The sequence below is a fragment of the Quercus robur genome, chromosome 2 (genome assembly GCF_932294415.1).
Source record: "Quercus robur chromosome 2, dhQueRobu3.1, whole genome shotgun sequence".
In the NCBI taxonomy this organism is placed as follows: domain Eukaryota; kingdom Viridiplantae; phylum Streptophyta; class Magnoliopsida; order Fagales; family Fagaceae; genus Quercus; species Quercus robur.
In genome coordinates this window covers 46,772,007-46,792,452 of record NC_065535.1, presented here as the reverse complement: position 1 = coordinate 46,792,452, position 20,446 = coordinate 46,772,007, and the positions used below count along the sequence as shown (strand labels likewise).

At 36.9% G+C, this 20,446-nt stretch overlaps 1 long non-coding RNA gene across 1 annotated transcript; it reads left to right on the top strand.

Annotated features, from left to right (window-relative positions):
• Nucleotides 1-4,534: 4,534 nt before the first annotated feature.
• Nucleotides 4,535-5,558, top strand: LOC126706573 (uncharacterized). Its single transcript, XR_007648656.1, has 2 exons — nucleotides 4,535-4,912; nucleotides 5,152-5,558. It is a non-coding gene; the product is annotated as an uncharacterized LOC126706573 (long non-coding RNA).
• The last annotated feature ends 14,888 nt before the right edge of the window (nucleotides 5,559-20,446 follow it).

Genomic DNA, 20,446 nt, shown 5'->3' with positions numbered 1-20,446 from the left:
ATATTGCCACAATCCCACATCTATTGACCACTCAAACCCACAACACAGCCACCCACCACCACAACCCACAACATATCCACCACCATAACACAACCACTACCACAACCCACAAACTATTTCAACTACCCACCACAACCCACAACTATTTGAGCTACCTATAGTAACCCAACCACCACCATGACCCACAAACCATCCTAGCCATCCATCGCCACCCACAAAGCTAGCCACCCATGACCCATAAACCATCAGAAAACCCATATTTGTAAACCACACAACAATAAAAGGTGAAAAAAACAAACAAACAAACAAACAAAACTAAAAACCTATGGATGAGCCGACAATGGTGGTGGCCAAGAGTGGGTGGAGCTAACAACAACGATTAAGAATAACCAAACCAAAAAAAAAAAAAAAATCAGGTGGAACTAGTGATGGGTGGTGCCGACAAAGGGTTGAGTCGGTGATAGGTGGTGTTGAAGAAGATGGAGCTAGAGATGGGTGGGAGAGAAGGATTAATGGTTGACTGGTTTGCGGGTACAGGCGTAGCCAGGATTTTTCACTTGGGGGGGCCGAATCATGTATTTATAGGTTAGTCATAACTCATAACCAATAACCATATTTTATTATTGAAATCTAACTATAACTATGATGATAATGTGAGAAAATATATATATAACTATGAGGAAAACAAATTGGTGATATGAGAAAAAGATCAAATTTTGTGGGAAAAAATGATGATTGTGGTGATAATGATGAGAAAAATAAATATATTAAATTTGAAAACCAAGAATGAAAAATAAAAACACACCAATTTGAGCAATGCACATTGCATTTCACAATTGTAAACAATTTGTCTTCTTAGAAAAAATAAAAAGAAAGGTACCTAGAGGCTAGGGTTTTATTTGGTTTTGGTAAAAGTGTGTGTTTTGTTTGGGTGTACACTTGAGAAACTAACTAAATATTGGAATTTTAAATAGCTAAACACAGTCATTGCTAGATTTTAAAGGGAAAAAACAAAAAAACTAACACTGGACTAACATTTGTGACATTTTTTAAGGAAACTCATAAGTATTCATTATTCAAAAACAAAGCAAAACAATAGTAAAAAATGAGCATGAGCTGTGAAGATGATGAACATCTATAGCTAATTGGAACTCTAAAACTAGGGTTCTTCTATCCAATAGTTTAGAAAACTCCAGTTTTTTTGGCATGTAATGCAAGTAGGTGGACTACTTGGTGATCTTTTCTTTTAGTATGATATGATTTAAGCTAGGAGTGTGCAGAAAACCCGCCAACCCGCCAAACCCAACCCGACCCAACCCAACCTGCCAGGTTGGGTCGGTTTTAGGGCTTGGTGGGTTGGGTTGAGTTATAAATTTTTTTTTTTTTTTTTTATAGCGGGTCGGGTTGGGTTTGGGTCATAAAATTACAAACTCGCCAAATCCAACCCAACCCGACCCACCCATATTTTAATATATGTTTAAAATATATTATATATTTTAAAAAAAAAATAGCTGTAGAGCACTTCCTTGGTTCCTACTATCATATATAATATAAAATCCTATTAGTTCTTTTAATATATATTTAAATATATTATATAATTAATAAAAAAAATTTAAGAATTTCAGATGTACTTTGCTTATAACTGAGTTGGAAATTCATGTATATTTTGTTTATAAGTGAATTACGATACTAGTTCATTTATATTTTGTTTATCAACAAAGTTGGATACTTAAACATATTTTGTTTACAACTAAGTTGGAATATTAGTTTATATATTAATATATATTTTGTTTATCAATTTAGGTGGCAAATGTGATATATTTTTTTCTGCTCAATTTAATAATAATTGTAATAAAAAAATTGTCCAACCCATGGGTTCAACTCGACCCAATGCAACCCATGTGGGTTGGGTTGGGTTGGGTTGGACTTATGTGATGGGTTGAATTTTTTTGACTCACTATGGTGGGTTGGGTCAAAAAATCCCCTCAACACGACCCATGCACACCCCTAATTTAAGCTAAGTTAAGAGTAATCATGCCTCTATAAAAAATTTTGGAGGGGCCAATCATTACATTTTGTAGGGGACCAATTTATTTTTATACAATACTATAAGGGTTTCAAAAATTTTATGTCCCTCTACCCCTATTTGTGGGTGCAAAACTGAGAGAGCAAGAGAGGAGAGAGAGGCAATTGTATTAGGTGGATAGAGAGAATGCAAATGTAAAATATTTTATCAATATTTCAATGTAAAACATTTTACACTTGTTTGCCTTGGTTGTTTAAGTTGACTGAAATATTTTACTTTTGACCAAATTTTTTACTTTAAACAAACACTATAAAATATTAAAATATTTTCCTAAAAATATTTTATATCAAAACAAACAAAGAGACAACTAAGAGCAATAAAACCACTAAAAACTTGCATTTTACCCTCTAAACTATAATCAATTTACAATTATCCTCCAAAATTATGAGAATACAAATTTACTTTTATAACTATTACCCACGCAAGGGCTCAAGGCATCATGGGGCCTAAGGCAACTACTTTAAGTGATGCATATTCTTATATTTTGAATACTAATAAAAGATTTATTTAACTTCAGGGTTTTTTTTTTTTTCATTTAAATTTTTTTAAACCCAAAATTACAAATTAAAATGAATTCATCTTATTACTCAATGACTCTACAACAAAAATAAACACTATTTATTAAGTGAAGCAACCAGATACTAAAAAATTATGATTGAAAATTTTAATAACAATAACTTATGTTTTGTACCCTAAGTTCTCCTCTTAAAATTTGGCCATGTGGGTAGTTAAAATTTTCACTTAACAACATTAAAGGCCTTCTATTTCCCATTAGAAAACCCATCTAAAGTTTTGAAGAAAAAACATCGTCCAATCGCACATTTGAAATTGATTTGCACAAAACCCAAACATATACCCATTGAATTATTGAAACCCAAACATAGAGCTATTTAATTATTTAAGATTTAGCAAAGAGAGATGAGGGTTCGAGTCTAAGATAGTCGCCGTTGCTAGTGAGTGGTCGTAGGTGGAGAGATGCTTAAGAAGCTGTCCATTTCTTTATTTTATTGTTTGCACTGTTTTGTTGCTTGCTTGTGTTTAAATGTTACAGATGGAGCACCCATAAGACTTTCAAGCAGCAGGAAATGGCACTTGTGATTTTTTTGGCATTTAACATAATTTTCGAAATTATTTAGTTAGTTTTCAAGTTTGCAAAACTATTTTGTAAAATAGCATCTCGAGACTTTGAAACTCAAGTTCAGTGAAGGAACTTGAGTCTTTAAGTATTGAGTTCCAAGTGATGACAATTTGATGTGGAAGAAAAAATCAACGTGGAACTCGAGTCTCTAAGACTCAAGTTCCCGTCGTTGGATATGGGTTTGTGCGAGTTGGAGTTGTGAGTCTTCTTCTTCTTCTTTAGATCATGCTGGGATATGGGTCGTCTTCTTCTTCTTCTTCCTATTCTTTAGATAGTGCTAGGGTTGTGGGTCTTCTTCTTTTGATCGTGTTGAATTGTAGGTTCTTCTTTTTCTTCTTCTTCTTCTCTCTATGGAACTCGAGTCTGAGAGACTCGAGTTACACGTGGATTATTTATCCACATCAACTTGGAACACGAGTCTCTAAGACTTGAGTTTCTTCACTTAACTCGAGCCTCTAAAGCTTGAGATGCTAGTTTGCTAAAATGTTTCAAAAACATGACAACTAACGAAATAGTTGCTAAAATCATATTAAGTTGTAAAATTTCCCATGGCACTTGATCTAAACCTTAAGGGCTTTTCCCCTCAATGAGGTTTACCTTTTTGTTTTAGTCTTTTTATTAGAATCCATGCCTATTAGCTTTCCAAACTTATATTCTCGCTTTTATATATTCTTTACGTGCCTATATGTTGTGTGATATATGATAAAAACACAAGGTGAATTATGTACTTTGGATGATGGCTGTTTGTGATCAAGTTTGATAAAGATCTCTACTGGAACTCTACTGGATTTTCATCAGGAAAATGACACAAAATTCTACTAGATGAGCTTTTCAAAACAACGTTCAAAGCGCAAAAACATTAATCCTCTAAAGCTATTGCCAGTAGCTTACTTTTTATCTACCAGTGATCAAAACCTAGAACAATGAAAGCAAAAAACTGTCATGTGACAGACATTTTGCGACTGCCTAACACCTTCCTTACATATAACCAAACTCCCTATAGACACCTCATTTCATACCAGTTAATAACCTTTAGTCCCTAGCCCCAATGATGAGCTTGACATATGTCAACTAAAGGTAATTGATGTTATCATGATAGTTTGGAAGTAATCACAACTCAAAAGTATTCAAAATCAATTTGAAAAAGATGCTAAAATTGACCTTTGCTCACTATATAGATCATAACTTTTGAACTACAAAGCATTTTTTAATGGGGTTTGTTTCATTAGAAAGTATACTTCTTGGACTTCAATTTAAACACAAATTGTTTCTAACTTAGAATTAAAATGAATGAGTTATGTTTGTTTGAGGTTGGGGCATTAGTGTAGTCAAAATTAGGGTTTTTGGTAAGTCTACATATGCACCTTTGGACCTACACGCTCACACTCACGAAGCTCCGCGGACAGCATCACTTCCAAAACCCTATTTTCACATATTTAGCGTCCCAAAACTTCAATCATTGATGGGCGGCAGCCCCAAGACTCTTAGGAAGCCCTAAAACCCTCTAAATGACCCTAAAAACCTTAGTTTAAGCACATACATATCATTTTATGCCTCCAACTCCAAATCGAGATAGAGAGAGTGCCTCCATATTTTATTATACCATATTTTTAAGTTTTGATTAACAAAGAACTATTGACGCATAAGCCTTTTCTAGAGTCTCTTTAAACTTGTGATCCATTAGTAAGGTGAGTCTCTCTCCATGGCTCTTCCTTAATATGAGTTTTATGATTTGTGTTGTTACTCTTATGTAAATTTAGATTTAATACATGTTAAGGATTTCTATTTGATGTGTTTAGTTTCCATTTTCTTATATTCTGTTCTAATTAGAGAGTTAAATGAATGATTGTTCATGCTTTACTCATTCCGTTACTTCTCTTGTCATGCTTTCTCTTGTTCTAACACGCTTCTTGTCTTGGAATTGTAGCTTACCCGTGCTGAGTGTGAGGAGCTGATCTTGTTGGCCGGGAATCTCAAGCTAGAGGTGGCCAATTATTCATAGAGGATCTATGGCTCTGACGGCTACTTTTGGAGGGCCAGTGGCAGTGGCGGAGGCGGAGGCGGAGGCGGAGGCCATGATAATGATCATGAAGATAGAGGTGAGAGCACTAAGGCTACACCTTCTAGGAGAGAATGAGTACCTGCACAACAACAACAAACAGATCTTGCTTTTTCTTCCTTTTAATTATTTGGCTTTTACTTTATGCACTTTTCTTTATTTGAGACATAGGTTTGTACTTAATAATATCTTTTATACTTATGCTTTTATTTTGGAATATGTACTTATTTATAGTAATTAAACAGGGATTTCTATATGAAATGTGTGCTTGTATATGTATGCTTGAACATGCCCCAATCTTCATCTTGTTCTTTCTTTTGCACTTGTATCTTGAATGAATGCCCTAGCACGAGGACTTAAGTCCAGAACCATCTTAAAAACAAGAGAAATCTGCTTGTGTTGAGTGAAATTCAAAGGAGTGAAAACCCAACAAAAATTTCCAAATCTGGTCAAGGGTGCGTACATACGCTTGAGGTTGCGTACACGTCATTAATTCATGCATACACAAGGGGCTGAAATATGTATGTCTGTCTGCAGGATCATCGATGGCGTCACCTCCACCTCTGGCCAGCCCTCAAAGTAACGTTTGAATCTCCTCCATCATCGCCATCATCATCACCCTGACCTTAGGCATAGCCATTAGGACCATAGAGCAGCTATGAATACTCAGTCACCTCCAGCTTGAGTTTCCCATCTAGCCAAACAAGCTCCTTGTATTTAGATACAATAGGTTGATTTTGGATAAAGATACCATGTTAGGATGACCTTAGAGAAATACAGAGAAGAAAGTGCAAAGGGTGAGATTGAATGTGTCACTAGAGAGAGTGTACAAAGCTTTTGGTGCCATTTGTTCTTAAGAGGATTTTGGGAGAGAGAGAATGAGATTTTTGGATTTGGATGCAGAATTGGAGAAGTGAAGAAATGAGAAAGAGGCAGTGGGTTTTTGAAGAGAAAGAGAGGAAGTTGAGGAGTTAGAGAGAATGCGAAGAAATGAAGAAGATGATCACCTATAGAAGAAGAAGATACGGTTGGTAACTGTTGGGAAAATGAAAAGGCAGGAAAGACACCCGGTGGCTAAACTATGCACAGTTTAGGCCACATTGCTAAACTACCTGTAGTTTAGCCGAAAAAATAAATAAATAAAAATAAATAATTTCAAAATTTGCAAGAAACCCCCTAAGAAAGTCAGGAAAATCACAAACAATCCCCAGTAAATCCCAAAGAAAATAAAGAAAGACCCAAAATCATCCCTATGGGTCGAGGAAGATTAGAAATTAGAAAAATGTCCCTCTATATATCGAGAAAATTGGAAATTACACAGAAATCCCCAGAAAGTCTAAAAATAACATGGTTACTCTCCAGTGGGTCAGTGAATGTTGATTTGCACATAGATTTCTCAAAAAACCACAATTCATAAGATTACTCCCTAGTGAGTCAGAAAGGTCAGAATTCACATGGAAACCCTCGAGAAAGGTAGAAATTAAAGAGAAATCCCCATTGAACTGAGGTTTACATAGGAACCCCCTTGAAGATTAGAAATTACAAGAAAGGTCCAGAATATTTGGAAAGCCCCTTGAGTGAGTTTTTCACCAAGATTACAGAAAGATTACCTTCACCATGAGAAGACATCAGACTTTGTGGACATATCCTTCTTCAAATTGAACATATAGGCATAAGTCCTTAGAGACTTATAGATACCAGAATAGAAGACACCAGATTTTGAGTACATATCCTTCATAGAATTGAACATGTACGCCTAGACATTTAGAACACAAAAGAGATTGAGATAGGAGACAGCCACCTAGAGGCGAAAGCCACCCAAAAATTTTTAAGGCAAGAGCCACAGATGGACACCACAAATACTTTCCCTTTCTAGCTTAGAAGAGCACCTTGTTTGTTTAATTGATGTTTGAGGCCATTGGCCATATTTGTTTTTTTCTTTTTTAATGACTCTAGAATAGTGAGTCACTCACCTTTTGCTTGACAATTTGCAAACTAGGCTCTTGGATAGTGAGCCTGTCTTTACTTGTTTCCCGAGTAACACCCACGGGACTTCGAACATATGAATCCCATGATACTGTTCGGAGTTGCACCCCTCCCCACGCATGCGTGTTGTTTTTCATGTGAGTGGGTTGGGCTAGAGCCATACGTTGAAAAAAAATGTTTTTCCTCTTTCTCTTTTGATTCTGTTAGCGGAGCTCACAAATCAAAAAAGGGGCAACTATAAACCCCTCATTTTTTACACCTTACAATTCAATCCCCCGTTACCCAATGATGAAATCACTCAGAGTCCTAGGATTGATTTAGGGTTCACCCTTGTAAATCTTTAGCTTAAAGGATGTTTTAGTGAGGAAAGCCTGTAGGAAAACGCACGTATACTAAAAGCACGCGCACGCATACCCCGTGTATGTGTACACATGTATGGTTTCAAAATACCTATATGGAAATCTTTTCAATGTAAAATCATGTAGAGTGAATCTCACATTGGCTAGGAGTTGCCCTACACCCCTCTACGATCACTATAAAAGGTCTTAAAGGCTCTTTTTCCAAAACATGCCAAATTCACTAGGAAAAAAAATAGTAAATCAAAGAGGGATTTTTAATTCTAAAACATCATCATGTTAAAATTTTGCTTGGTTAGGACCTATTTCAGTCTTGACCTTCATTGGGACCTATTCTAAAACATCCTTAAGTAGGACTCACTAAAAATAAAAAATAAAAAGTAAATTCACAATCAGAAAAGGAAAAGTGTTGAGACAAAAAAGGAGAATGTGAAAGAGGAAGGAATAGAAAATGAATTCGGTAATGAAAAAGGGGGAAAAAAAAAGTGAAAGTGTAATATTCAAGAAATTTGAGAAGATAAATCAAATGTCATATACTCAAAAGAAATTGTCTCTAATTATTCTTGGGAACACTTTTCATTTTTACCTATACTGTTTGTTCTTAATTCCTCCTTTTTGATCTTAAGGATGGTATAGTTTGGATATTGACATAACTAATTAATGTGTGTGGTGTATTATTCTTAGTGTTTGTCATCCTTTCATGAGACTATACATATTCTTTATTTTGCTTCACCATTCTTCATCTTATTTATATGTGAGATATTTATCTTTGTTTTATAGTATTCCGCTCACATATGTCGGAGATTGTTACACCATTTTTGGAGTGATTTTTATTTGTTGAGTGTTAACACCAATGAGATTTGAGTTGAAGCATAATTTTAGAAAGAAATTCAAGCCATATTTTATCTTAAGACTAAGGTTGTGTTTGTGTTGGCTAATTTATTCACACACTGAGTATTGATGGCATGTGGAATATATTTGGTAGTTGTTAGTGTTTGACCTTTGATTAATTATTTCTACTAAATTATTAAAATTTTGTTCTTTCATGTCCTTGTTTCGAGTAGCTTAAATTGCTAGAGACTAGCAATGAGCTAGTTAGGGGGTATGATAATAGCTTAATTTTGCTTATTTATATCATTATTAGAAAGAATTACCATACTTATTTTAAGTTAATTCATGCATTTTATGTTAGGTTTTGGAATAATGTTGAATAATTAATTTTATGCTTAAATGAATTTTAATACATGAATATATCTTTTTATAAAAGAATGAAAATATATGAGCAGATTTGTGCAAAGAAGAAGGATAATGGACATTACTTTTACAAGGGCCATAATGAAGTCAAAGAAGGACAACCCAATTTAATTTGAGTCCAATTGGAGTAAGGAATCAGATGAAATTTACACCAAATCCAAGTTCAATTTAGATTGTGATTAGAATTCCAGTCCAATTCAAATTAGGATATCCAATTGAGATGATTCAAGTTAGGCTGGAAAGCTAACTTAAAGGACTACAACTTTGTAGTTTACCAAAAGTCCTAATTCTGACTATAAATGAGCCTTAAACTTCTGTTAAGTGAAGCTTGAGAACCTAGGATTTTCTCTAAACGAGGATTCAACTTGTAATTGGATTCATTGACCTATTTAAAGGCTTTTGGAGGGAAAAATTCAAGAGGGAGTTGCTATAAAACGAAATTTAGGTTTTCTTAAAGTTTCTTTACATTTGGTGTTATAACTTGCTTAAAGCCTTGCTAAGGTAAGGGGTGAAACCCAACCATTTATTAGTATATTCTTAACAATTATTTATGGTTTTTATGCTTATGTTATTGTGTTTTTGATTGATTTACTCATCCAGAAAATTGTTTAGTTCTATATAATTTTTAATTTACCGTAGACTCCTAGCGCGTTAAATGCTTAGTATTCTCTGCAAACTAATTTTACTAGTTTTATTTTGCCTAAAATCAATCAATATTATGAAACTACCTCCTAAGACAATTAATTTTTGAGTTCTTATTGTTAAATCATCTTACTAAGAACATCCTTTCTATGAATTTAGTTGAGTTGTAAAATTAATATTGTTAAGACTACCAATAGATGTGTTGTGTGTGGATTCCTAAACCTTAGTGCCTTAATATATTGTTATTCTATCTCAATCTAAAATACCTTCGCCAAACTATCAAAATTTCTCTTCAATATGATTTTATTGTTTTAGTTTTATTCTCTTATGGTTTGCTAAAAAATTCCCTTGAAAGCTCGAAAAAGTGTTAAAAATACAAGAACTGTTTAGACCCCCAAATTAAAGTTACGACTCGATAGATTTTACACTAACTTAATACTAAATGCGGAATAGTGTAAATGCGAGCGGATAAACAAACAAACTACTCTAATCCATAATCAAAACAACACAATAGTAAAATGGAATGTAAAAGAGTAGGGAAGAGAGATGCAAACACAAGATAACACGCCGATGTGTTATCAAAGAGGAAACCAAAGAACTCGGCGAAAAACATCTCCGTTGCCCTCCAAGCGGTAATCGATCTACTAAACAATCAGTTAGGATACATGAGTTAGCAAAATATCATCCAAGCACCATGTTGGGATACAAGCACCATGTTGCATTTGTCATCCTTGGCTTCTTCCAATACTTCCCAGCAGCACCAAAATATCACTTGACACTCTGAAAGGGTGTGGTAAGTGTTTGTGCTATCAACCTCTCAATGATATGGAAATGAAGAGGTAGGAGTTGAGGAAAATCCACAAGCAATTGTGTAGAGGATTGTGGGTATAACAGTCTCTAACTCTCAAGGTTTGTGGTTAGGGTTTTTTCTCTGAAGCACTCCTCAACATTTGTGGGTAATATGGGTATATATAGTGTGGGTACAAAAAGTGTGTATCAGATAGCACAGTCTGGCAAAACAGAATTGAAAGTTCAAATATGTGTATAAACACCCTTGAACGTTTAGACTCCCAAATTACAACTTAACCAATTCAAGCATTATGTCAAACAACTAGTGTGCGGAAACTTAACATAAGCTATAATATGGAATTGGGAAAACTAACTAAGCCAAATTAAAATCTCAACCCACAGAAGATAATAAAAGGCAAAGATAAAGAGGAAGGAAGATGCAAACACAAAGACAACACGCGATGTGTTATCGAAGAGGAAACCGAAGCCCTCGACGTAAAACCTCTCCGCCGCTCTCCAAGCGGTAAACAATCCACTAGAAAATGTAGTTGGGATACATGGACAGCAATAGACCCTCCAAGCCTAATCTACCCAGTGCACCTAAGCCCTCCAAGCTTCTTGCTCCAACGAGGTTGCGCCGAACCTTTTTCTTTTCTAGCTTCCCGGATTCCGCTACTAGACCGTAGCATCAACCAATGAAGATTGGTTCCTTCCTAACTGCTTTCCAGAAATCCAAACAGCCCTCTCACAGTGATGATTATGGTGAGAACAAGGTTTGGTAAAATGCCTCTCAAGGATTTGACAATGGAGAGGAAGAGAATTGAGGAATTTGAAGAGACTCTAATGTATAGATTGTGGGTGAATCAATCTTGTTTTTCTTTAGGGTTTCTCTCTCAAAATTCTCTCTGAAAGCTCTCTTATAATTGTGGGTAAAAGGGGTATTTATACTGGAGTGGGAGAGGAATGTGAAACGTCAGGATTTACAAAACAGGGGTGGCTCGCGATTTGACCTCGCGACTTGACTAAGTCGCAAGATCTAGTCACGAGATAACCGTATGGCCAGTTGTCCTGTTTTGTCCTGTAGTGCTCCAGCTAGCATGACTGTTCACCTTCCGGCATGCTTGGCACGTGTGCTGCGTCTGGCGGCTTGCAGCCGCGAGTCACCCGCGAGGCCAAGCCGCGAGTCACCCGCGAGGCCAAGCCGCGAGTCTCTGTTTTCTTGCACACTCTTGAGCAAACTTCACTCTATCTCACTCACTACCCTTACAACAAACTCACCTAAATACAGGGTTACTAAATGCTGAAATACAAGCAAATTTGGCACGAAATAAAGCCAATTAGATGGTTAAATAAATTCAACTTTACAATCTCCCTCTTTGGCTATTCCGTGACAAAACCCTAAAACAGACTTTAGACTTAACATGTGAGTTGGGAACAGTTGAGCAAAACTCACTCACACCTAACTCTAGAAGCTGTGAAGCACTTGAATCATATGAACATAAGACTCCTGAAACACAACAATACACCATGATCATTGTAAGCAGAAAATCGTGAAATGCATATGAAACAGCAATATGTGATCAAGCAAAGATGGAGTTAAGAAACAAACTATGGCTTGATCAACCAAGTAATCACTACAAGGTAGTGACCACAATGCTCATTCACACTTGGAATGAACACAAGGACATACAAGTTAACAAGCACAAAGCAAGATACTTGTATGCACAACACTCAACCAATGCATAATACACAAATTATATGCATCTAGGAACAATCTTACAAGGGCACAAGAGTGACAGTACATAAATTAAAATGCAAGACATTTAGATAGAAGTACTGATTTCAACATAGCATAAAAGGCTGCATTAAGTAAGGTACAAACCATAAAGCCTACATATTATGCATAAAAACATTAACCCTAAAAGCTTACATAAGCACAAGGGTACAAACACAATATATCCTGAATAACAACAACAAAATATATAAAAGATTAAACCAAGAGTATAAGTTATGAGTTAGAAACAAAAATACACCAAAACCACAGTGTATCAAACCCATATAAACACTAAAAGTTCAAAAACATAAACCTATAAACCTATAAGTTTAGAGGATAAGACTTAAAACAAAAGTATGACAAAAGTATGTGTGTACTCCCCCTATCACTATGCACACTTCCCTTTGAACTTTCTTCCCCTTACTGAATGCTCTCCCCCTTTTTGGCACGAATAGCTAAAAGCTGTCGTCCAACTTTTGTTGAATAGTGTCTAGCTAATTCTCCATAGTCTCGAGACGCATTTGAACATGGTTGTTTGTGGAGTAGAGAAGTGTCACAATCTCATCAATGCGTTTCTGAATCGGTTCAAGTAAACTGCCCACTCTATCAGTATGAGGATCAGTTTGTGCTTGCGGAATACTAGCTTATGGAACTTCAGGAACAGCATGCGAAGTAAATGTGGTACGTGCAGGTGTCTTTGACTCAGGGGCAGATGGAGTAACCGGAGAGAAGTGTGCACTCTTTGGTGTTTTAGAGGAGTGACTTCTGCTATCTTGAAGAGTGTTCATGGAAATAGGACGCTGACGGGTCAACATTTTTCCATCTGTAGGAGGAACAATGCCTTCACGAAGAATGAGCTTCATGATGAGACTGCAAAATGGAATAATTCCTCGAGCTGCAGTTCGAACCGCGGTCTTCCTCATGGTGTAATAGATGTGAGCACATATATCAATGGGGGCTCCTGTAATAAGATCACAAAGGAATAGAGCTCTCCCAAGATTGATGAATGTAGTGTTGGACAGTGGGTAGAGATTAGTGAACATGATCAACTTCAGTGTGGTCAGCTCAGGTGCAAACTTTGCAGTGCTGATGGATGTTCCTGTATTGGATACTTCATGATCGGATCCTAGGAGTTGTAGAATTTCTTGAATCTCTGGAGTTCGATCATCGTACGGAGTTAGATCCACATTCTGAGGTCTAATGATGCCGAGAAGATCTGCGATGGAGTTTGGGGAAATGCCAAACTCTTTTCCTTTGACCCAGAAAATAAGTTCAGCTCCAAGATCAGTTGCATTGGAGAAGCATTCTTTGACCAGTTCATCCATTGGATCGTCAAAGTTCCCAAACAAGTTTGCCCAATCTCGTTGCTCAAACATTCGAGGGATAAAAGTGGTTCCTAAGGTGTTAAACTCCACCACCCGTTCCACTATAGGAGTTGACTTGTCAAAGATGTTTGAGTAGATGTGTGAGGTAAGCGGAGTTCTGAACCTCTCCTCATTGGGGTCTTGAGATGCCTGTGATGATAGTCGAGTCCTTTTAGCAACTGGTGTTGATGGATCGTCAGCAACAATGTCTTTACCCCTGGAAGATCGACGAGACATCTGCAAGAGAATAGGCCCACAGCAAAGAACCAACAACAGTACCACACAAGATAAATATCAACATGATTCGATGCAAATAGAAGTGAAAAACAGAGATTTCAATACATAAATACAAACTTAAGATAGTGCAGACCCAAACAAACTTCCATCAATACTAAGGAGCACAATATGACAGGTGCAGCAAAATGGTGATAGTGCAAAAGAGCATAGAGAGACAAATTCAACCAGAACTGTCAATGAGACAATTTACCATGACCATGATATGCATACAAAGATAGCATTTGAACATTAAGAACGGATATCATAAAACATACCTCATAAGATATGAACATGGAAAAAAGATTTCAAAATGAAGGATCAGAGCACCCAAACTAGAGCACATGGCTGTGAGACACAACATTCAGAAGAGGAAGTTGTTTTAAAGGAATACTTTCAAGATGCCAACATCCACACGTTATGTTAACATAAAAGCACAGTAAACCAATGCCGTAAACCAACATCAACACACAAACAAGTGAAAGAAGCAAGTCATATAAATACCAAACCCATTGAACAAAAGATTTTCAGAATCAACAACAGGCAAATATCAGAACAATGAAAAAACACATTGTGACCACTCAACATGAAAACGGATGAAATCAACAACAAACATAACAAGCCATACCCATTACACAGAGAGGAATGTTTCGAACACAATATCAATACAAATGGTAAGAAAAACATCCATGAAATAGGGAAAATAAGACGAGGAAAACAAAACTCATACCTTTTCTTGATGATTTGGATAAGAAATGAAGCACCAATGAGGTTTGAAAATGGGTACACAGAGTGTTTGGAAAGGAGACAATTGAGAGAAAAGATGAACAGTCACAAAAGTTCGAGGGAAAAACTGAAAAAGATTTAAAAACTGCCCCTATTTTTGCCAAACACACGTTTTTCGCGACTGAAGAGAGTCGCCAGTTCAAGCCACCAAAACACTCAAAGACAAAAGTTTGAAAAATTTTTCTAAGTGTTTTTCGCAACTAGCAGGTCTACCCGCGAGAGAGTCACGAGCTGAGCCGCGAAAATCTCTGAGTAACCCTCGCGACTGGACCTTCCACTCGCGAACAAGTCACCAAAAATGACCCGCGAAGACGCGACTGAGGCTCGCGACTTGACTTACCCACGACTGAGCCGCCAAAACAGGGCAAAACTGGATTTTTGAAATATTCAGATTTTTAAACAAAATACTTTCCAAAAACACCTAAAACACTCAAAAATCTTTTTGTGTTTGAATTAACAAAGATTGAGCATGTGAAAACACATTTCATCAAGTACAATCACACAAATGAATATGGCATTTATTGAACATAAACTTGTGTGTTGTGTATGGATATCAACAATGAGATAGTCCTTAGTCTAATGTGAAGTTTCAATGATCAATTCAACCGAGGCATACACAATTAGCACTAGATCATGTGATCCATCTCAATTATAGAAATATGTATAAATGATCTCCCACAAAACTTGATAACATATCTTGGAGCTTAACATTTGACTCCACTTTCAATCATACCATTTGATGTTTTTGATCCTTTGAGACAATTACTTCTCATTGTGAGAGTGATATATGATATTTCAAATTAAAGAACTAGCCTTTGGCTTTTTGAATAAATATTCACTTTAATATAAGGTCACTTACCCTTTTTCCTAGTCGAATACTAGAATATGCAACAGGCTTTTGCAGCTCAATATCTCTTTTCATTTGGAGATTTACATTTGGTGAGCTCTTCTTAGCAAAAACAAAAATAAAGTGTGGGAAGATATATAGACACAAGTCTATGCAAGTCTCAAGATCATCATAACCATTCACTAATCATTCATGACAAGTTTGAAGATCTATTTACAATCAAGTTTGAAGATCTATATATAGATTTCAAGATTTTTCCCACAGTGATATGAGTGCAAAGAAACAAGCAATGCTCGATAATGCACAAAGCCATTAGCACAAAGGTACAAGGCAAAACAGGTTTTGAGACAAAAGCTCAACAATGTCAATCAAACTTTTTGATTTTCTAATTTTTATGTGATTTTTGGATTTTTGACACTAGAAGAAAAAGATTGATCAAAAACAAAAAAACAAAATTAAAAGTATGCACAAGAAGACAAGCAAACAACCAACAGCAAAAACAACAAGCAAACAAACAAACATCGTCGCAAAGTATAGAAAGTATTAATGCATGGACATGTTGTAATGCTTATGCATGAGTACCCTTTTTTACCCACACATCACTTGCGTTTGGGATGATTTCCTTATAGGATTGGGTACGGGAGTTAGGGCTTTCAAACCTTTGTGAGAAACTTTCCAAGCAGTTGGTGAATGCACCTATCATCTTCATCACGTTCATCATTCCGGGATCACCATTTTGATCTCTAGATTGTTCACCTGCCCAATTTCTTTTATCATTTCTAGGTCCTCCTGTCCTTTGAGGAGTTGCACTATTCTTTGCTCTCAGCTTTTGGCAATTTGGTCGAGTATGCCCTTGAAGTCCGCAATGATGACACACATAAGTTGATCTAGGACCTCTTTGTGGTCGTGGACGAGACTTGGCACGAGATTCAGACCTGCCCACATATTGATTGCGGGGATTCAACAACCGTCGGTTCTTCACATTCTTCTTCTCCTCCATCTTGAGCTTCTCAGCAATAAGGTCAACTACAACTAGATCTTTAGCCTTTACAAACTTTACTTCTTTAGTGACAGTTCCAGATGAGCTACTTCCTCCTGTATATCCCAACCCGGATTTGTCTGAAAAACTCTTTTGAGATGAAATAACATCATCTAGCTTCTTGGTGGTGACCCTCTCTATTTTAACATTTGCTTGCACAACCTCTTGCTCAAGAAATCTCACTTTTGTGTAAGTTTCGGACGGCTCACCATTCAGTGTTTCTATCTCACATTTGGCCTCCTTATATCGGATTAGGAGACTTTTGTAATCCTCCTCTACCTTCTTCATTTTTCTCACAGCAGCTTTGGCCACCCTTGTGTACTCACCCGACTTCTCCAGGAGTGAGTTATAATTCTCTTGAAGATTGGCTGTGCTTTCATCTTCTTCAACATCTGATTCTTCAACAATTCCCAGTGATTCTTCATCACTATGTTCTCCAAGGTCTCGTACAAGTAAATTCAACTCGTCTAAAGACTCAACATGAGCAATAGTCATAAAAGCTGAATAGTTCCCCTCTCCATCACAGCTTTCTTCAGATTCTGAGTCAGATGAATCCGAGTCACTCAGTGTCGTGGCATACACTTTACCTTTCAATTTCAAATAATTCGGACATTCCTTCTTAAAGTGTCCATGCCCGTTACATTCGAAACAAGTGACACCTTGTGTAGGTTAGGATTCTTTTCCATCTTTCCTTTTGAATTCCTTTTTCTCTCTTCCTGAACTTTGGAATTTTTCTTTATCACCAAATTTGCCATTATTTTTGAATTTCAAGAATTTTCTGAAATTTTTAACAAGGTATGCAACATCTTTATCAACCACATCTTCTCCTGATGAGTCTAGATCTTCCACCTTCTCATTAATGGTCTTAAGAGCAAGAGATTTACTCTTCCGTTGATTGGGCAGCGACATCTCATAAGTCTGAAGAGAACCAACCAGCTCCTAGACTTTGATGTCATCAAGGTCCTTGCTCTCTTCAATCGCTGTCACTTTAGCACGAAAACTTTCCGGCAATGATCGAAGGATCTTCCTTACAATTTTAGAATCCTCCGTTTTCTCCCCCAAATTGAACTTGCTGACAACCACCTCATTTAGCTTCCCATAGAAAGAGTCAAAGGACTCATCCTCACTCATTTTGAGCTCCTCAAACCGAGTGGTCAGCATTTGCAACTTAGTGTCTTTCACTTTCTTCATGCCTTCGTAGGTGGTTTCCAATATCTCCCATGCTTCTTTGGCAACGGTAATGTGAGAAATCCTGTGAAATTCATCTGGAGGCACACCACAGAAAATAGCATTGAGTGCTTTACTGTTAGCATTAGATGCAGCAAGTACTGCCTTATCCCATGTGGATTTGGCTTCCTCAGGCCTGGTCCAACCAATTTCAACAGCATCCCAAACAGATTCATCAATAGAACATAGAAAAGCTCTCATGCGAACCTTCCAAAAAGCATAATTACTACCATCAAAATATGCAGATGCATTTAGGGATTGAAACTGATCCATCTCAAAAGGGAGTCAAGGATCACACAATAGTAATGAAACCACAAGAAGTGTACCCGCTCTGATACCAATTGAAAGTTCAAATATGTGTATAAACACCCTTGAACGTTTAAACCCCCAAATTACAACTTAACCAATTCAAGCATTATGTCAAACAACCAGTGTGCGGAAATTTAACATAAGCTATAATATGGAATTGGAAAAACTAACTAAACCAAATTAAAATCTCAACCCACAGCAGATAATAAAAGGCAAAGATAAAAAGGAAGGAAGATGCAAACACAAAGATAACACGCGATATGTTATCGAAGAGGAAACCGAAGCCCTCGACGTAAAACCTCTCCGCCGCCCTCCAAGCGGTAAACAATCCACTAGAAAATGTAGTTGGGATACATGGACAGCAATAGAGCCTCCAAGCCTAATCTACCCAGTGCACCTAAGCCCTCCAAGCTTCTTGCTCCAACGAGGTTGCGCCGAACCTTTTTCTTTTCTAGCTTCCCGGATTCTGCTACTAGACCGTAGTATCAACCAATGAAGATCGGTTCCTTCCTAACTGCTTCCCAAAAATCCAAACAGCCCTATCATAGTGATGATTATGGTGAGAACAAGGTTTGGTAAAATGCCTCTCAAGGATTTGATAATGGAGAGGAAAAGAGTTGAGGAATTTGAAGAGACTCTAATGTATTGATTGTGGGTGAATCAATCTTGTTTTTCTTTAGGGTTTTTCTCTCAAAATTCTCTCTGGAAGCTCTCTTACAATTGTGGGTAAAAAGGGTATTTATACTGGAGTGGGAGAGGAATGTGAAACGTCAGGATTTACAAAACAGGGGTGGCTCGCGGCTTGACCTCGCGACTTAACTAAGTCGCGAGATCCAGTCGCGAGATAACCGTATGGCCAGTTGTCCTGTTTTGTCCTGTAGTGCTCCAGCTAGCATGACATTTCACCTTCCGGCATGCTTGGCACGTGTGCTGCATCTGGCGGCTTGCAGCCACGAGTCACCCGCGAGGCCAAGCCGCGAGTCTCTATTTTCTTGCACACTCTTAAGCAAACTTCACTCTATCTCACTCACTACCCTTACAACAAACCCACCTAAATACAGGGTTACTAAATGCTGAAATACAAACAAATTTGGTACGGAATAAAGCCAATTAGATGGCTGAATAAATTCAACCTTACAAGAATGTTTCACGGGTGTCTCGCGGAAAGGCCTTACCCGCGAGATACTCGCGAAACACAGTTGTCTCCATTTGTACTGACTCTTCGCATTCCAGTCACGTGCAAGGCACATGCGTCACTTCGCGGAATGCTAAGTCGCAAGCTACCCGTGAAAACCTCTTCAGTCTTCAATAGCTTGAGTCTTCACACTCTCTCTCTCTCTCTATCAAACAACCCTTACAATCAAATCCCACAATAAATACAGGGTACAAAAGATTGAATAAATTTACAATCAAATTTGACACGGAATTAAAGCCAACAAGACACATAGTTGTAAATTACAACTTTACATCCCTTTTCCCTTTGGATTCGACCTCAGACTCAGCGAGTTATTTCTTTGCAACAATCCTACACTTGGGAGCATCATTTAAGTCACAGCAAATTGTTAACTAGCATATGCCTTCTAAGTGTGACGTGAGCAGTTTCAATGGCATTGCTACCTTCTATAGAAGGTTTATTAGCAATTCTAGCACCTCTCACCAATTTTTTCAAATAAAAGTCCTTTGTTTGGACTGGTGAAGCCCAAGAAAGTTTCCAACTTTTGAAGAGAAATTTAACTGAATTGCCTAATTTTTCCTTCTCCAATTTTGACAACACATTTAAGCTCAATTGTGGTGCTGCATCAGGAGTGGGAATTGGTGGTGTCCTTAGCTAAGAAGGGCAGTCCATTGCACTCTTGAGTGAGAAGTTGAATTAGGCAAAAATTTAGGTATTCTACCTATCACAAAGAGTTGTATGCTATTATTTAAGCCATCAGCCATTAGAGTTACTAAATCAACGTGACATGACATGGTTATGTGCCAAGAGCATAATGGTCAAACACCTAGCGCTTTTCCATGTTGTAAGAACCCTATTTTGCACCCATAATTAAACCATGGAAGAAGGCAAGATGTTCATTTTATGTACCCAAATATCATGGTTGCCTTTTAGTCACTAACTCATTCATCACATGTCATAAAAATAATCTTAAAGTTTTAATAATCACAACGATACATTCAGTTTCCTAATCAAACGGTCGAATCTGAAGATATCGCAAGATCAAGTTTTAATGGTATGCATGCATTCAATTGAGTGAAACCTATCATGCATGATTAATTGGAATTTATTTCGGTTGGTTACTAATTAAAATTAATTAAGTGAATTTTTGTGATTGGTTAAATCTTTTTCTTAAAATGTGTTTTGATGTATGAGGTTAAAATAAACAAGCTAGAAAATATTAATTTTGGATAAATAATTTGGTTTTTAAAGTAATTACCCTGAAGATAATTATTTTAAAAGCCTAATTATCACTTGGAAATTAGGTTTATCATGAAAATAAGCTCAAAACATGTCTAAATACT